This window comes from Tupaia chinensis, unplaced genomic scaffold (genome assembly GCF_000334495.1).
Source record: "Tupaia chinensis unplaced genomic scaffold, TupChi_1.0 Scaffold142468_1, whole genome shotgun sequence".
Taxonomy (NCBI): Eukaryota; Metazoa; Chordata; class Mammalia; order Scandentia; family Tupaiidae; genus Tupaia; species Tupaia belangeri.
In genome coordinates, this window is record NW_006202317.1 from 464323 (window position 1) to 482026 (window position 17704).

Here is a 17704-nt window from a genome sequence, read left to right on the forward strand (position 1 = left end):
GGGAAATGTGAAAGATCATTTCTTTTCTTGTCATGTGAATTTGACACTCTGCAAATACAGAACACATCTTCCAAAACGTCTTCTCAAAAACCTTAGGCTGTATTTACAACATTCTTAGACTATTTCCTTCAGTGTGGTGACATTCATGCCTTCCACATACCACCACAGGCAAGTTGAATAGACTAGAAGCCTGTAGGTGGAATGAGAAGAGTAGTCCCATTGGCACAGGAATTTCCATCTCTTAACTAACACTACTCAAGAAAGATCTAACAGCGCATGAAGTCACCACATTGACCTGCAGTAGGAAAGAACATCAGAAGGATACCTTGAAATTGTACAGCATGAATCTAGAAAGTTCTCAGAAGAGATAGGTAGGATCATCCCAAAGGAATGATTGACGTATGGCACGAAGCAGACAGAGGGGCTGGAGTTACCAACCTGGGTGTTATTGGAGGAGAAGGGGAGAGGATGGCCAGCAGGGTAAAGAATACCTGTTACCATCTCAGTTGCTAAATACTGGTGCTCTCAGCTAGAGGCAGGATAGAAAACAGAGGGTGAATGATCAAAAGCCAGTAGCAGGCATTCACTCCATTAGAATGCACTTTTAACTTCAGCCAATCCCAGGTCCTGAGAAAAAGACTTAAAAGTTTGTGTTTTTTTTTAAAAACCACTGTGACTACTGGATTCCTATGTCTTTTTACAAATTGAGATACAAGGATCCCCAGAGATTGGTTTAAACGTGGTACTGCTGACCACAGTTAAAAAAAAAAAAAGTATGTTCAGATCTTAGATCCGTAATTCACTAGTTAATGTGAATAAACGAAAGTTCCTTCTCTATGAAGTAAAGTTCTATTTATAGTGTCCATGGTTCTTGTAAGAATCATAAATAAGACTAGAAATAAATTAAGATGGTTGCCTGGTCTCCAGGGGCTATGACTGTGCCAGTGCTTTGTGAGATAATCTCTACTGTCTCACTCCCACCAGAGACACAAATGGGAACTGTGGTTTTCCTGGTTATGATAATTGTTCTAAAAATAGGTATCTGATCTTTTCTAAGTTCATAATGTAAGCTTTCTGACATTCTCCTACCCACAATAACCCACAGGAGTCCCTGTGTGTGTGTGTGTGTGTGTGTGTGTAGAGGTTTTGGCTATAGGGCATGTGCGCTCACCAGAAAGACAGAGACAGAGGAGACAGAAAGCGAGAAATCTCCCCATCCCCCCAGGGAGGATGGCCATGCCGCAATCCCTTCTCTTCCATTCTCCTCTTGGGATCTTGGGCCTGCATGTACACATGTCCAACATGAGTTCAAGCCACCAGGTCCAGGACTCAAACCATGGTCGACTACATGGGAGTCCAGTGACATAGCCATTACACCAACTGCTGGTCTCGGTGGTTCTTTCTTAAGTAATTCATTCTCCACTTCTGCAGGGTTGGGGTGTGGAGACTCCTCTCCTACTTGGTGATGCACTGGGGGATATGTAAACCTCATGAACCTGTCAATCTCATCCCTCAATATTTTAGGAAAAAAAAAATCTAGTCCTCAGTCCCAGAGAAAGAAAGCAGTTAGCAAAATAAGAACAATGAGAAATTAAAAATGTCTGGTGGAATTTTATCCATGATTGTCTCAGGACTCAATCTTATTTACTAGTCTTTTTGTTCAAGCTAGGTTAAGCAGGATTTTTGTTTTATGCCAATAAATAAAAGCCCTAATATATAAAATATCTAGCACAGTATCTTTTCAGGTAAGCTTCTATAAACCAGGTTGCTATTATTCATGGTAGTACTGTTTGTGTGCTGAATACTATTTTTATTTTTATTAATAGTTCTTGTCATGTGTTTCCCCAGTCCTGATTATAATTGCATGTTCAGCTGCCCTGTTCTTACTGTGTGGGCCACACACATACTCTAAACTGAAAAACTCTTTTAGATCTATCATCTAATACCAAAACCCTTACCTCAGTGCTCAAGAGAATAACAGTTCAAAAAAAAAAAAAAAAAAAGGTAACACAAATTGCATTCAAGCCCTTAGAAACAGAAATCATAAGCCACGGTTTCCCCAAACTTTCAGTTTTTAGCTTCTTTTAATTTCCCCAGTGTTATTTTACAGTGAATTTGGACAGAGTAGGTAGCACTGATAGAAACTCATGAAAAATAAATTTTTGTGTGTGTAAATTAAACATGCTGAGATTGAAAAACTTTATATAGGGCGATTAAAAAATTTTGTGATAATAATGCTTGCCAGTATTTCTATATTTATTAACAAACTAGGTTATTGAGTTAAATGGAATCCTTTCAAGTTCTAATTATATTAGCAAACCTCTAATAAGAAAATTAATTTTAAATAGCAATTCTGAATTTCATTCTCTTTACCACTGTGGAAAACACTTTTAAATTATTTCATTTTACCTCTTACTCTGGGAAAACACTTCTCCAGGGCTTTCTGTGTGAAAACAAATATAGAAATTGCTGTGATTCCTATATGTTCAAGAAGAGGCATAAAAACATCATATTTATTCACCCTCACTAATACAAATTGCCTTATCTATCAAAGAAAGTGTGTTTTGTCATTAAAGGCAACCATTATTTATTTTAAATTAGCTTTTAAATCCAAAATTGCACAAATTCTGATGCATTGTCTGTAATTTATCAGGATTCAGTTGAACTGAATCACAAAATTGTCACAGGGTTTTGTAATTAATCCTGATTGTAAGAGATAAAATTTATTATAACATGACTGTGAATTCCTTTCATTCATTTTCCTTCAGTTGCTCATAGTGTAGCTAAGTTAAGCTGTTTTCTCCTACCCATAACCCTGCATCAATATATGCTTCCTCCCAGTTGATTAGAACAATGAGAGCACAACATATTTTCAGGCTTTTAGACAATTTCACAAACTCTGCTATTTAAAAAAATATATATTTAAAGATGTTTTTAGAGCCAAAACATCTGATTTCTGGGAACCACTCATGAGCTCTTGTATCATTAAAGCTTAAGGCTATTTATCAGGTTTGTTTACTCTCTCGCTTCAGGCAGCAGGAACTCTAATTGTTTACCTCCCAGTCTATGGCTCTTGTGATTTCATTTCCTCAAAAATGGCTGTGAATCAGAATGCGGTCTTCCTGGCTCCACCATTCTTGAGTACTCCTGAGGACAACCTCAAAGGTCATTCTGGAAAAGAAAAAGTAAGATGGGAAATAAAATCTGGGTAATAATAAAAGCAAGAGCAGGGTCAGCTGGTGACATGATGTTTACAACAGTTGGATCCCACATGGCCAACTGCTTGGTGAGAGTTTGGATTCAGTGGCTTGAGAAACACTCCAAGAGTGCGTGTGTGTGCTACAAATGGTGCTGGGCTTGAAGTCACACTTGGAATGGAATGGATTTAGATGGCATGGGTGGTAAGAAGGGACTGATGAGCCCAGTGGGTACGAGAGATGGTCTGAGAGCCAGCCATGGGTACTGCTTTGTGTCTATAATGCAAATAGAGGTCATTTTAGAAATGACTTTTTAAAATGCATTACCCGTTGTTGAATATAATTCAGTAGATCAGATGACTATTTATTTAAAAAGATTGCTAGAGGATGCATGTGCTTGCCAGAGAGAGAGAGAGAGAGAGAGAAAATGAGAAAGAGTCCCCCTACCCCCTCTGGAGGATGGTCACACCACAATCTTTTCTCCTCTGTTTTTCTTTTGGGGATTTTGGACAAGCACATATGTGTGCCTAGCATGTTTTTCAAGTTGCTGGGTCCAGAACTTGAACTACACAGACAGTAAGATGGGATCTAACCTCCTTAACCATTACACCACAGGCTGACCTGAGATGACTTATTTATTTATTTATTTATTTATTTTTGGAGAGGTTTTTGCTATAGGGCGCTTGCACTCAACAGGAAGACAGAGAGAGGCAGAGAGACAAAAAGCGAGCAATCACACCCCAGGAGTGATGGCCATGCTGCAGTTCCTTCTCCTCCATTCTCTCAAGATCTTGGGCATGCATGCACACATGCCCAGCATGAATTTAAGCCACCAGGTCCACTGCTCAAACCGTGGTTGACTACATGGGTGTCCAGTGACATAGCCATTATGCTAGCTACTGATTTTAGTGATGACTTTTTTGTTACAATGTCATTGAAAACAGTCATTTAGTTGGATTAGAAAAAAAGCACAGTGTAGGAAGAAGATGGGAGAAGGAGGAGAGTCTGAGGAAAGAAATTAAAGGGAAAAATGGAGGGGCAAGACATATATGAGACAAAGAAATGGATTATTATCTGTTGATGATAACGTGTATAGTATTCCCAATGGGACTGGTGAGAAATGTATTCATGTTGGAACATTCACTTTACAAGCTCAGTCACATATGTGATGGAATGTATAAAAGAAATTGAAATTTAAAAAAAAATTAAAAATTGGAGAAATAAACTCAAAGTTAAAAAAATAATATATTTTGATGCATTTTTTTGGAGAGTTTTTTTTGTTTTGTTTTGTTTTGTTTTTGCTATAGGGCGTGTGCTCTCGCCAGACAGACAGAGAGAGACAGAGAGACAGAAAGCGAGAAATCACCTCCCAGTGCGGATGGCCATGCTGCAATCCCTTCTCCTCCATTCTCCTCTCGGGATCTTGGGCACTCACGCACATGTGCCTGGTGTGAATTTTAAGCCACTGGGTCCAGGACGCGAACCGCGGTCGACTATGTGGGAATCCAGTGACATAGCCATTTCACTAACTGCTGGTCCCTATATTTTGATGTTTTGATGCATGGGACGAACCTGATGCTGTACTTGACCCTGGCAATAATCAAATAGATTCTGAAATGAGTATTGAGAAGTCTTTTGACTTCCATTTCTAGACTTTCATTTTGATAACACCTCAGTAAACACCTGGAAAAGCTCTGAGGTCTCGCTCTGTTAAGAGCAAGGCCACAATAACTATTATGATGACTAAGGTTAAAAAAAAAAGAAAAGCTACCTTGGGCTAACCTGTGACATGGTGGTTTAGGTGAGAATTCAATGGGATTTTTAAACTTTTTGTTTATTTCTTCTATGAGAGAGAGCACCCCTGACAGGGTTCTTATACTCTAATCCACAACCAGCCTCAGCTGGCATGGACCACAGACATGCAAGTGTGCCTGCTGTGTTCAGGGAGACCTGTTCATAAACCTGGGTCTAGCAGCACAGCACTGCATTACTGCAGTTCCACTGACTGACCCTTTGTTTTGTTTTATTTTGTTTATTTTGCTTACTATGAATTTTCATGATCCTTGCTACAGAAATACTAGTGCATTTGGTTATGAATGCCATTCTAACTGCAGTAGGAATGCTGCCTATTACCCAGTATGTTCCTACACATTTATTTTATCAAAATTTGAAGAATTTCAAATTCTGAAAGCCATCTATCCTCAAGGGATTTGGATAAGAGAGAGTAGATGGATATCAATTGTGTAAAGATGATATGCCTTAATGACTTGCTTTAAAATCATTACAACTGTCATATAGAATACAATTTTACGTCTAATAACTTATCCAAATATTTATGATGGGTAGAAGAAAAGAATATCCAATTAGCATCTGATGTCAGACTATTTGATTTTTCCAAAACAATGTTGTATAGAATAATATTTTTACTTTATAAAATGTAGAAGAATTTAAAGAAAAAATTTGCAGTTATTTTGGTGAAATTATATGGGTATACACTAAACCTATTCTTAGTGAATATCAATCTCTTGTCTCCTTCTGCAAAGGAGTATTGGTCTTCACTTTATATTAGTCAATATTTAACTACTCTTTTAATAGGATTTGATATTTGTTTCCATAGTAATCAATATCTACTTAATATTTAAAGAAGAAACATAAGAAGTAAAGGAAAACATTCCAAAAGATGCTTTTGCATATCAACTATTTGTCTTCTCTTGTTGGTGCTTAATGCAATTTTAATATTTTAAAATATTTATTGCTAATTTATAAATTTAATAATTTTTAACTTTTAAAATGTTCAAAAACCTCTTATCCTGTTTGGCATTTTACCACACCTGAGATTTGTTAGAGGGGTTAGAAGACAGACATTCTGCTGTCCAGGACACTGGCACTCAAAGCTTGCCTGTCCTTTTTTGAAGATTGCTCCTTGGAATGTTTTGAACAAAAGGATCAGCTCATCTGTCTCCATATGTTCCACTGGAAATTCCAGGTCTCAATAAAAAAAAATAAAATAAAGTCGCCATGTTAGTCTTGTTATTGCAGACCTTCAGATGTGAACATGGAGATTAGCCCACACTTCTTTTGTTGTTTATGCAAAGAATGTTCAAAGGAAATGACAGAGTTAGAAATGGAGAGGGGAAAGGATTTGTAGAACTATGGCAATTCTTTTGGGTGGGTTTTCTTTTATAATTATTATTTTTAAATTTCTCAGTGGGTATCTATGTTCATAAGAGAGAGAGAGAAAGAGAGAGAGACCAATGAATGGGTAATGATCACACTTCAGTCCTGTCTTCTCCATTTCTTCATCCTGTCAAGATTTTGGACATGTGTGCACATGCACACATGCATGCGTGCGTGCACACACACACACACACACACACACAGCATGTTTTTCAAGCTACTGGTGCCTGTATTTGAATTGCAGTCAGCTGTGGGATCTGGCTTCCTTAACTAGGGCATGGTGCAGGTCGTCGGTGGATTTTTAAAGATATGTTTTCCACAAGAGGATTTGTTTTCTTAAGGGTCCAGTAGTAGAGAATTACTAGTTATTTTCACTAAAAGATTCATCAACTTTACATTTCTGGTAAATTTAATAAAGATGTCTAATAGATTAAAATTCTCCAAAGATTATAGGGAAATTCATACAGAAAAGACATGGTGGCACTGTAGCTTTCGTAAAAATATTCTCATAAAGCAGATGTAATGAGTAAATATTGAAAGAAATCCTGAATATTTTCAACAAAAATTAGATTGGAAAATAATTCACCAGAAATCTCAGACATGGGTTGATTTGGCCAAAATACCAACCAGCAACAGGGTCTCCCCAATGCCAGCAGCTGTGTAGAGATAGTCTCAAAGAAAAAAACAAGCAAGGAAGGAAAAGTATTATGAGCCAATTGTCACCTCCACAGAAGACAACTCCAAGGAGAGCAGTAATATGAGGTGACAAATTTGAGAACAACTGTCAGAAAACCCAAGTTGGAGATTTAAGTGCAAAATGACCAAGGGGAGGCACTGGACAAATATGGCAGGATCTGAAGGTGCCAAACTACCAATAAAAGGACAGGAGTGACCTGAATCATGGATGGCAAGTTTTCCAATGCTTCCCAGGCACTCCTTTCTCTTTTGGCCATTTCCCCCTTTCTGAGACTTCGTATTTGGCTGTTGGATCTGTGTAACACTTCAGCATCTAGCACGGGAAGTGTCTTCCTGCACTGTACCTAGGTCAGCCCTCCTCCATAACTTAAATTAATTTGACTTTGCTGCCTTGGCTTTGGAACTCAATACCCTCAACTATTTTATTCCAGACTTCATGTGGCTCTTGCCATCATCCCCTTCCAGATTGTTGTCCCGAAGAACTAAATTATGAAAAGAAATGATTTGGAAAGGGTGAGCTGTTTGGTTTCTTCCAACCAAATGCATGATAGCAGTATATCATCGAGTTTATCCTTCTGAGAATATCCTTAGATCAGAGCAACCTAGAGAAGTGTAAAAGATACATGGTGCAAACCCCATTGGTAATTTTTAATTTTCTAGGAAGCAGAATTAACAAAGATAAAAGAAGCAGATAGAATTAATGTTGATGCTATATTTTATTTAATTCAATATACTCAGAATAGCATCCTGCAATCAGCATGTACATGAGATATTTTGTATTTCTTCATGCTAAGTCTGTAAATTCTGATGTATACTATGCACTCACAGCACATCTTAATCTATCCTAGCCACACGTTACATGCTCAATTACCACATATGCCTAGTGCCTAATGTATTGGACAGTGCAGATCTAGTGAGCAGTTATGGATCCACATTGCTTAAACAAACTATCTGTATCTTATAGGTAAATACACAAAATGCTAGAACTACAAATTAATTCCGCCTTGTTACAATCATGGAAAAAATATGAACCATAAAAGTGTGCCTCGTTTGGAAATATTACTTTCTTAGAGGCTTGATTTAGATTACAAGAAAGCAAAAAAGAGAGAACAAGACCAAAACCACTTACTATTTGAGCAATGACTACAAGAAGGGTACCCTAGGCACATTTTATTTAATGCTCACAGCAGTTCCAATGTATGGCAACTTTAGCATCCTCATTTTGTAGCTCAGGGATCTGAGGCTTAATGAGTTTCTACAATTTGCTGAGAGCAGATCTCTGGCCAAGAGTTGGGGAACTAGAATTCTAAACTTACATGTGATTAACTCTAATTCCCAGAGAGCTTCCTGTGTAACAAGAATGAAAAAAAATATTTTGTCTAGGCTAGGATGGGGAAAAGGGAAAAAAATAGAAATAGAAAAATGTATGAACTGTAGATACTGAGCAAAAAAGGATGGAGCGATAAAGGAAGAAACAGCGGATAATGAACTAAAGGATTTTCTTACATCGCTTTGAAGTTCCAATCTATTTCACGGGAGAATTTTTCACCTAAAAATTCTCTTCAGTTCATGTTTGTGTGAGCAGGAACATCTGTAATTATGGAATTTACTCTATCTTAGTTAAATTTAGAATGGCTTAATGGATGGCTCTCTCTAAAGCCTATTACTGTATACCTAAGGTCATCACAACATTAATGGTTTCTTAGAAAGGAAACAGTGTAAGACTACTAATAAGCACTGTGTTTTATGCATATTTTATGCCAGTCACTTAAAATTTATAATGTATGTTGCTAAAACATTTATTCAATATTGATAGCTTATTTTATGCTGCTTCTCGTTGGTATTACAAATATATTAAGTGGCTAAAATGCATATGCCCTTTCTATCAACATTCACTTAATGCTTTCTAAAACACTTATGGAATAATAATAACCACTTCACATTCAAAATCATTTATAATACCCCCTACAATCAGCTGGAGTTTCATCAAATGCAGTATGTTAATCCATCAACATTAGTGTACAACATATTCTGAGAAGAAAAGTATAATGTGGCAATCTGCTCCATAAATTAATTGTGACTTTAAGATTCAATTTTATGTCTCTTCTATAGTACCCACTTGGTGAATCAAGGGCCAACTATCTAGTGAGGCTCCAATATGGCTTATCTGAATCCCTGGGTCTTTATCCTATCTATTCGTTGGATGACCACACTAATGTTGCAAAGATAGAGTGGCATTTAGTTTTTCCCAAATGGTAGATGCTTTGATGAAAGTTAATAATGAAGAAAGGTGAAATACACAGTTTGGAAATATTTATTATCTGCAAGCACAGAAAAGCATACAACACAGAAATAGAAAAAGTAGACTGATTATGATCAACAAAACTTTTAGGTACTTATGAAGCAAGAGAATAAGATACAGTCAAAGAGTAGAAGTAAAGGCAAGATTCAGAGAGGAGGTGAGACTTGAGTTGGATCTTAAGAAAAAATAAATAAATGGGGCCAGCAGGTGGTGTGGTGGTTAAGGCACTGGATTCCCACATGACCAATTGTAGTTCAAGTCCTGGACCCAGAGGCTTGAAAATTATGCATGAAATTATGCATGAAAATTGTGCATGCATGAGTACACAAAATGCCAAGAAGAGAATTGAGGAGAGGGGGTTGAAGCATGATCATCACCCTTAAGGGCTGATTCCTCACTTTCCCTCTCTCCACCTTTCTCTGCTAACACACACTCTATGGCAAAACCTTAAAAAATTAATTTTAGAGAGAGAATGCACAAAAGCATTCAAGTTAGAGAAAATACTGTACATTGGGAAAAATAATATCCTAGTTTGTTCACAAATGGCAACTCTTGAGACCGAGTAAAATGTAATGAAGAATGAAGGAAGTTAATTGAAAATGAAAGTGAAAATAATTAGGCTGTGGCCAGAAAGGAAATAGCATTGTGTGTCCCACTATGTATTTTATTATGGCAAGGGGGTTATATTCTGGGTTTGAAAATATGTGACTGGGCCAGCAGGTGTATGGAGGTTAAGGTGTCTGGATCCTATATGGTCAACTGTGCAGTTGGAGTCCCATGCCTGGTACCCAGAAAAATGTACCAGGAACATGTGCATCTGTGCTCAAAGTCCTAAAAGGAGAATGGAGGAGAAGGTACTGTGGCATGGATATCCACACCTGGGGAATGCTTTCTCAACCTCTCTCTCTCTCTGTCTCTCTCCAACAAGTGCATGAGCCCTATAGCAAATTAAAACAAACAAACGAAAAACAAGTGACTAATAGACTTAGAGCTTTGTCTTTATATTTATGATAACTGACAATATGGAGAAGAATGTGATGAAAAAAGGACAAATTGAATGCAATAATATGATAAGAAATGGTAGGGCATAAATGAGTCATATTTCAGAGATGTCAGACCACATTATGTTCCAAATATTAGGCTATTTTGTAAGGACTCATGGAAACATTTGGAACTATAAGAAAATCAATTTTAGTTTGGTAGGTTAAGAAGACTAAAACACATTTATCGTTTTGCCTGAACAATACTTATTGTTCTTTATAATATTGGTGACAATGACAGAATTGAGAAATATAAAGAACACAAGATACTCATGTTAAAGATCCTACCTGTGCTAGGAACAGTTAGATTTCTATGCCAAAGATGCTGACATTTTATTTATCATAATCCATCCCAAGCACTAATTCATTTAGGATTAATTGCTTCCAAAACTGTATTTTAAATGTTGAAACTGTAGTGAAATAATTAACTAAGTGACCATTTATCATATCATGCTGTAGTGCCAAAGGGACTTTGTGAGCAATGAGTATTTATCAATGTTCTAATTGCAGCTCAGTAGCAATGCTTCCTCTATATTCTTAAGTAGTATTTTAATACGTGGCATGCACACACACAAAAAAAGCCCTTTAATGCTTCCTGCATTGGGTCAGGCTGGCACTGAGAGCCCAAAGATTTCAAATAATTCCATGATAGATACTTTTTTTTTAGAGAATTTTGCTATAGGACACATGCGCTTGCCAGAAAGACAGAGAGAAAGAAAGCAAGAAATCTCCCCCCAGAGGGGATCGCCATGCCGCAATCCCTTCTCCTCCATTCTCCTCTTGGGATCTTGGGCACGTACACACACACGCCTGGCGTGAGTTTTAAGCCACCGGGTCCAGGACTTGAACCACGGTCAGCTACATGGAAGTCCAGCGACATAGTCATTACACTAACTGCTGGTCCGCATGATTAATACTTTTGTGATCAAAGGTTAGTCAGATATGGATATCTAACATGCCATGAATATAGGACAGAACCTTCATAGCAACATTTCTTCTTCTTTTGTCAGCCTTAAAAAAATAGCTGTGAACTCTGCTCACACTCCATAGTGAATGGAGGTTGGCAAGGGGGTTTTGTTCATCACAGTTACTCAAGAGCCCAAGAACTGAGGGCTTCAGCTACACCTGTGCTTCCACACTCACTGTGACAGGAAGAAAGCAAAATGGTGGTTCTTGCTCTGTTCTTAGATTTTTTTCTATGCAGAAATGACAAAAATCACTTCCATTGATATACTTTCCAATGAAGCAACTCACATGACCTCTAACTTAAAAGAAGATGGGAAAGTGCAGTCCCTACGGTGAGACTCAATGGTGAGGACACTACTACCATTGTATCTACATGCTGTGTTGTAATGAACCATTTACTCCTCTTGTGTGGAAATCTTGTTTTAGTTATCTTTCTGTCTACCACCTCTAAAACATACATTCAGAAGAACATGTCTTGCCTGGATAAGTGAACAGATTCTCACCAAATGTACTATTACTTTCATGCAGAAAGTAATATTTGTGGGTGAACATTAGCATTTCATTATTGGCTCATTTTCTGGCCATATCTTGCTTGATCAACTATTGAGTTACCAATCTATAAATCGTCAGAGTAGCCCACATTTAGTTCAATCTTCCCACAGAGGGGGAATCTCAGCACCTATTCACTTTTATGGACCTGCCAGGCATTTGCAGGAAAGTGATAAATCAGCACAGTCTACTGTAATGGTTTGTCTGTAATCTTAGATTAGGAGAACTAGTTTCCTCAGTTTTCTTGAACCAGATAATCACTAAACATATGTACTTCAATGAGTTTTTCTAACCTGGTTGTTAATGTAAAAATCTTAGGAATCCAGCCCTCCTTCAAAATAGTATACAAATTTATCATTAAAACAGTAGAAATTCAATTTTTCCCCAAATTTATAATTTTAAGCATATTTCTTTTCATACATTTCTTTCTTTTAATAAAAATTAGTTAAGCATGCTGCAAGGTCGGAAAGAATGTGTAATGTATTTCCATCTTTCTCCTTTGGTGTCATGTGATCCTTTTGCATTTGGCTGTTTTAACATTTTAGGGAATTTCTGAAACTTGGAAAAAGCACCCTTGTAAAAGACCATAGATAACTGGTCTAATATGTAATCATATTAAACACACATAACAAGAATTGTGTATCTTCAGATTGAAGGATAAAAATATCTCTTACATTTAAAAATGTACAATACCATTGTATACTAAGCACTTGGTATTTACAAATATTTTAGCATGACCCTATTAATTTAGCAGCAATTCCTGTTAGCTATACCTTAAGAACACAATCAAAATCAACTACTGCTCATAGTCTTCAGTGTACTCTCCTCTGTTCAAGACCACAACCATTAGAAATATTTCAACATCATTAATTCTGTTCTCTCTCAAACTAAGGAGTATTTAAAAATGCATCTCAGGGGACCAAAAGATGGAATAATGGTTATGTCACTAGACTTCCACAGTTTGAGTCCCAGACCAGGAGACTTGAAACTCATGCTGGGCGCGTGTGTATGCGTGCCCAAAATCCTGAAAGGAGAATGGAGGAGAATGGATGGAGGCATGGTCATCGCCCCTGGGTGATGATTTCTCATTTTCTGGTTCTGTCTCTCTCTCTCTCTCCAGCCAGTGCACACGTCCTATAGCAAAAATCTCTTAAAAAAAAATGCAGCTCAGGAATATCACAGTCACATCTGTCTTCTGCTTAAAATCTTTCAATGGCTGCTTTTTCTCACTCAGAATGAGAAACAGAGTCCTCAGCATGGCACACAGGACCTCCACTGTCTTGTTTCTAATTCGATGTTCAGGTGTTCTCCTTGCCTGACTACTTTTTTTGTTTTCCATTCAAAGTAGTCTAACCCTCTTATCCCAGTGTCTTTCTGTTTCCCTTGCCTTGGACACTTTCCCCCAGGTATCAGATGATTAGTTCTCTCTCTTCTCACAAATCTTTGCTCTTAATTTGCTTTTTCAAAGTGGATACTCAGATAACATTATCTGAAATGAAAATATCATGGCATTGTTTACTATGTTATCTAGTTTTCTTTTTATTTTCTTCACTTATTATCTATCCTCTAATATGATGTCATACAGTTGATATGTGTGTATACTCATGCATATACATATAAACATAAAATTATTCTTTGTGCCTTCTCAGTAAAATAAGGGTTATATAAAGCAGTCCTTTTGTGGTTTTGCTCACCAGTACTTTTTTTTTTTTTTGGAGAGGTTTTCTCTATAGGGTGCATGCGCTCGCCAGACAGACAGAGAGAGACATAGAGACAGAAAGCGAGAAATCAGCCCCCAGGGGGGATGGTCACGCCGCAATCCCTTCTCCTTCCATCCTCTCGGGAGCTTGGGCATGCATGCACACGCGCCTGGCGTGAGTTTTAAGCCACGGGGTCTGGGACGCAAACCGCGGTTGACTACGTGGGAGTCCAGCGACACAGCCATTACGCTAACTGCTGGTTCCCTTCGGTCACCAGTTCTTAAAAGAGCACCAATGCCAGTAGTTGTTAGTGTTCAGGAAATATTTGTTTTATGTAAGTGATTGTATTAAAACTCTTACAGAAGAGATTGGTTAGAACTTCATTCTCAAGGAATTTCTTCAGTTCTTTTTATGAACATTCCTTGTGACTACGCAGGTTACATTGAGGACTGAAGACGTAATAATATGAGTGCTATGATTCCATCACCCATCCCGTCTTGATTACGAGACCCTCCTATGCACTGGAGATTCATAGGAGGGTTCCTTCTCCTCCCTTTCTCATTTTCTTCTTTTCATTCTTACTTCCATCCTTGATCTTTTCTTTTTAATTTATATACAATGGACATTAAAACTCCTCCAATTTCAGGGTTGATGTACTAAGGCCACCTTCTCAGGAGTGTCCCTTTATATTTAGCACTATCACATTCTCAGTGTATTCTGAGTGTCTGCTTGGACATGGGTAGAGGTCCAGAGTGTCTCTACCTCAGCATAGTGACAGCCCTTCTATCCCGCACGTTTCATCCATATTTTTGGAACTGTAAAGGAAGACTGTGGGTCAAGCTCTAATTATGCTAAAAACAAACAAACAAAAAACAAAATAAAAAAACTGTCAAAAACAAGGGAGAATCATCAGGAAGCAAATGCACATGGGGGAAAATTCACAAACCAAACAAGAGCTATATACAGTGTCTAGTTCCTCAATAGTTTTCTTTCATTCCAATACAGTATGCAGGAATGTAGCAGGATGGAGTGTCAGAGTTTTGGAGAAGGTCGGTGGCTCCTGAGTTGTGTAGTTTTTAATCTTTATTAGGGAAACACAAGTCCCACCCCATTCAGCATAATCAGTAGCTTCACTGTAAACCTTGTGATTATGACTGCAAGACGTGGTAGAACAGCAGCCCCCACTCCCTGGTAGAGCATCAGTCTTGTCCCTGGTGCCATTAAAGGCCTAGCACTTGGCTTGGTGGTTTTACAATGTGGATTAGGGAAGCCAGGATGGACTGCCTTAAGGACTTAGCAGTATCTGGTTTCCATGGAGCAGGTCTTGTTTCCTAAAATGTTCTGCTCTGTAGGAGACCAACTTGTTCCCTGGGAGTCCAAGCTGCAGGGATCACTTTTGAGCAATTTAGTCCTTATATCTCACTTTGTTTAGTCACCTCTCTTTCTTATTGTCCCTCATCAGTTTAATTAGATGGGAGTAATTAGGAGGCTCATTTTGCTATTAATATTGAGAGATCCCATAACGACATCTCATAAATCACGTATTGTTGAGCTAGTGCTCTGTGGTATCTTAGTCTCTAAACATACTGAGATGATCTCCATCCTATTTTTAATACTCTAATCTCTGGATTTTATGTTCTTATTTAACACATTTAAATATGAATGTCAGTATTTGGGAGGTTCTCTTTCAAGTGCTTCATAGTCATTGACTCATTTATCTCTGATGAACAACTCTATGGTATAAGTATTATCATTGTCATTTAGTAAATGAGCAAACTGAGACAGAGAACTTGAAGCAACTTTCCCATGGCCCCACAACTAATAAGTCTATAAGTGGAGCTGATTAGTGCCAACCTTAGTGGTTTGCCTACAATTTTTTATCAATATTTGCTTAAGTAGTTCTCTATCTAAGAAATCTGTATATACATTTGATTAAAATGATTTTCAAGAAGGGTAAATTTTTAACAAAATTTATCATAGACTATTATGATTCTTGTCATACATTACTCAAATTTGATTTTGTGACCTTACATATAGATTAGCAGATTCAGAAAACAATATATTACTGGCATGGTAATTCTATACTACCTTAAAAATATTTTCTGGGATATTATATCATCTTAAGAATATTTACTAAAATGGCACCAAAATTATACAGTTGACATCAATATCTATTATTGTTATGTAGATTTTGATATAAGATTCATTTAGCATTTCTCAAAATGTAAAATTGCAGATGTTAACCTTCAGTTCATTCTTAACTAATTCCTTTTCTAGCATGGCATTAGCACAGATGTATTTTGGCTGGTAGACTACTGAAAACATTATTTTTAAAGATAGTAATTCAGTCATCTAGTAAAATATCTTAACCCTTTTAATAAACTTAAATATTCACCTCTTACCGCTGATCTCTTCTGACTGGAGTTTATCAAGTGTTTCTTTTATACTCAGGTTTATAGCTCATGCAAAGTCACTTATAATAATCACATTGAAATATATCTAGATATAAATTGCAATTTTAATGTCTTTGACTTCTGAAAATGAAGATAAAAAGTAAGTGGTTTTAAAAGAAGAGCAGTTTGAACAAATGTACATTTCCTATTGAGTTGTAGAGTGATTGGACTTGTGTCAGAGTGAAATCTTATTTGACCCATTATTTTGGATCAATAAGAAAAGCTACACTATTATTTTCACAAATATATTCTGTCAATAGAGGAATAAGGTCAGCCATTGGGAAAAAATCACCCTACTCTTATTGTTTAATACAACCATTCAGTGCATTAAGTGGTAACATCATTCAATGCCAGACCACGACTTTCTACCAGGAAATAAAATTATATATTTGCACAGTTCTGTGATCCCTAGCATAGTCTCTGCCAGCAAACTGACAGCTATAACACAGTTTTCTGAAAGACTTCAAAATAAAAATCATATTAAATCATAAATCAAAGGTAAAATATATTTAAAGCAAGCTTTAATATAAGATAAAACAATAGATTAAAACTGGCCATAAATGTAACCAAACAGACTTCCTTTGTTCTTAGACTACTTGAGTAGGTGTTGGTAATTTCAATTTGAGCATTTTGAAACTGGGTTTTTCATAGCACCTCTTAATATGTTAGACTTTCCCTATTCCTACTAAAGAATGCTCAATTTTCTTGTTCAAGCACTAGAATCCCAAAATAATTACCCTCCATATAATTTCAGTGATTATTTTGATTCTTCTCTCTCTCTCTCTCTCATTTTAATAAAAGAGTATTTTTAATTGACTTCAAACTGAAAAAAAAGACATTTCTCCAGAGTTATTCATTCTTTAATAAAATTTGTAAAATCTTAACATAGTTAAGATGCTTTGTCTTTTTTGTTTTGTTTTGTTTTGTTTAAACCTCATGCGTAGAATGGGAAAGCATACTCATGCAAAGATGATAGATCATAAGGTTCTTGAAATCATGGGTCTTAATCACCTTTTCGTTTGTTTGTTTGTTTTTAAGATTTTCACCATAGGGCATGTACATTTACCAGAGAGAAGAGAGACAAAGACAGCAAAAGAGAAAGTGAGAAAATTCCTTCCCAAAGGAGGATGGCCATGCTTCAGTATCTTCTTCACTATTCTCCTCTTAGGATTTTGGGCATGCATGCACACATGTCCAGCGTGATTTTTCAAGTTGTCAGGTCCAGGACTCAAAATGGAGTTGGTTTTGTGGGAGTCCAGCATTTTAACCAAAATGCCACCTGTAGGCCCAATTATTCCTTTTATTCCTCTACCTACATCTTCATAATATTCAAAGAAAAACATGAAAGTGCACTGAATAATTGTTCTTTACTCCACAATGTTATGAACATACGACTTTCTAGTATCTTGTGTGTATGTGTGCTATAAGGCACTTGCTATAGGCTAGAGAGAGAGAGCTACAGAGAGGGAAAGTAAAAAATCCCCTCCCTCCCTCAGGGAGAATGACCATGCTACAATCCCTTTTCTTCCATTCTCCTCTTGGAATTTTGGACACACATACATACAACTGGCATAATTTTCAAGCCCCTGGGCTGGAACCATGAGTCTGCCATGTGGGATCCAGC